Raw genomic sequence first — 2698 nt, 5'->3', positions numbered from 1 at the left:
CCCCTGTTAATTGACAAAACCCATGTTTAGTCGATCACTAATGGGGCTTAAATGCTCTTTACAAGAAGAAATCCTGGCTAAAACTAGGTGCTACACAAGAAAATTGATGGAATCATGCTTACTCTGCCTTCTGCTTCCTGATTCGAATGGACACTGTTAACAGTTTGAGATTAGGCTTTGTTCCAGCTATGGAGACTCGGATATGGAGATTAAGAAAATCTCGATTATGAATGGCTTAGGGCTATGGAGATTAAGAAAATGGAGCTTCCGTTATCCAGAGCTTAAGAGTATAGAGCTTCAGAGCATAATGGGTGGCTAGAAGAGCATAAGATTATGAGGAGGATTAGATTAAGGGCATCGAGCTTATAGGGCTTAATTTTGCTTAAGAACTTAGGATTAGAGGATTATGACCCGCTTATGAGGAGCTTTCGAGCTTAAGGAGCTTCAAGATAGTATCCTCAGATTATGAGGAGCAGCTCAAGAAGATAGATTAAGAGCTTAACTAACCTTTGCTTCCAAGAGTTCGAGAGATTTCTCCTTCCCTTTGCTTAAGGAGAGAGAGCTTTAGTAGCTCGATTTCTTATGAGCTCTCGAGGCCTTGGCTTAGAGAGCCTTCCTCCCGAGAGTATTGATCCCCTAGTGAAGATGATCCCCACCTTAGGGTCATTTTGTTGCTTTTATATTAGCCTCCCCTTTGTTGCATGGGGCATGCTTTTCTAAAAATGGCCGGCACCCATTAGCGATGTCACTAATGGGTCCGGCCTCTTGCTGACGTGGCAGGTCGCCGGATGCCCAGCACAGTTTGCAGCGGCAGTAGCACCAAATCTATTCACGCCGGCATTGTGGTCACTTCTCGCTTCTGCGTCATGCACGCCCGATGACTGTAGCGCCCAGTGCGAGTCTCTTTCTTCCCTCCTCCGCCTTCAGCGCGCTGCCGCCATGGTTGCCCTTTTGTTTTTCACACCTCTTAAGGTTTAGGTGAGCCCCCATTTACAATGGGCGGCCACTCTTTGGTTAACTTGGGCGTGCGGTTTTAAAGTTTGGGCTTTGAAGGTGTTAATGCCCTTGTAGGGCACCACATTTGGCATACTTGTCGGCAAAGGACTTACCAGGCTCAATCATTTGGGGCGGTCGGCCTTCGTAAAGGCATCATATTTAGAATACAAATCGGCCAAGGCACTTCCAAACACTCGGCAGCCTTGTCACCTCCCCAATTGGCATACATACTGATTAAAGCATTTCCATTAACAACATCTCTCTACAACCGCCACCTTTGCATACATATCGGCGAAGCTCTGCTGAGTTACTCAGTTTTCTACAGCAAACCATAGCAGTGTTGGCACTCCAACTAAGTGGACCGGCTAATGTGGACTCGGCCCTCGGTAAATCTTAAACAATTAATATTTTGGTAACCATAAGTCCAATCTCTAATCTGAAAAGACCGACATGCTCCACAAAGTGAGCACTTAAGCCTGATGCATTTATTTCATTTTTATCCCCTCAGCTACTATTGCCCAACCCGGCACGGATTTGCAATTGACTTAAACTTCGAACTGCCATAACTTCTTTATCGTAGCTCCAATCGACGAGCCGTAAAGACAGGTCGGTAGAGCACATCGAGCACTGCAGTTCTATGGCACAATACCCTATCCATGTTCACTTCTAGCATAACAATGTTTAGCATCATTAAAGCATTTTTTGGCTCTTTCAGCCGCATTTGACATACATTCTTCATTGAACTCGGCCTGCAACCAGCCCTTAATCCCTGTTCATGAGTACGTCAGTCATGCAAGCATAGTTTCATGAGCAACACGATCAAGGGAATTACTCAAGCAACATATAAAAGTGAACAATTTATGTATGTTTCTATATGAAAATATATATCTATGTGTGAGTGTAAGTGTGTTTGTGTGTGTGTGTGTGTGTGTGTGTGTGTGTGTGTGTGTGTGTGTGTGCACATATATGTGGATATGTGCATGTGTATTTCTTAACTTGTAATGAGCTTAAACATTGTTTTTTTTTTAAGTTCTACATAATTTAGAGTTCTATATCTTGCAAGGATCACTAGCATCAAATGCTCAAATGATCAAATCATCAAGGGATCACCGCTCCACCTTGATGTGGATAATTATTTAGATACGCATAATTAGACATCTTTAGAAGTGGACTGACTAACTCATGGAGGGAATTGTAGAGTGAAATGATGAGAAATCAACAAATTTTAGCAAACCTCATAGACATCACATGTACAACTAATTCAATATATATGCATGTGTATATGTCAGAACAAACTTTCATGCGTTCATTTACTTACTAATCACTAGGATCAAGGGGTCACCACTCTACCTTGCATATGTGTGTGTAACCCTAACTAAGCTATTTCAAGTTCATGTATTTTCCTTTTAAAAATCGGCTAGATTCTTGTTTGTATAACAGACTATTTTACCAAAAACATTCTCTCCTTATGAGAGACCTCACATGAGGATTTTGAAGCAATCATACAATTTCAAAAAGTTTCCAATTGTCATGAAAATTTAACTAGATATGTCTTTTCAAATTGACATCTAGTGTTACAAGCCCATGAGTTCACGAAGCCCATGCTATACCCACACATTACGAATGAATTTTACACGACTGTCAAGCGTGATATTATAAAAAGAGGCCGAGAATGGAAGCGGACATTTTTGAGGGGAAATAT

Source organism: Adiantum capillus-veneris, chromosome 20, assembly GCF_014529385.1.
Source record: "Adiantum capillus-veneris isolate H3 chromosome 20, ASM1452938v2, whole genome shotgun sequence".
In the NCBI taxonomy this organism is placed as follows: Eukaryota; Viridiplantae; Streptophyta; class Polypodiopsida; order Polypodiales; family Pteridaceae; genus Adiantum; species Adiantum capillus-veneris.
Note: the sequence above shows the minus strand (reverse complement) of the source record.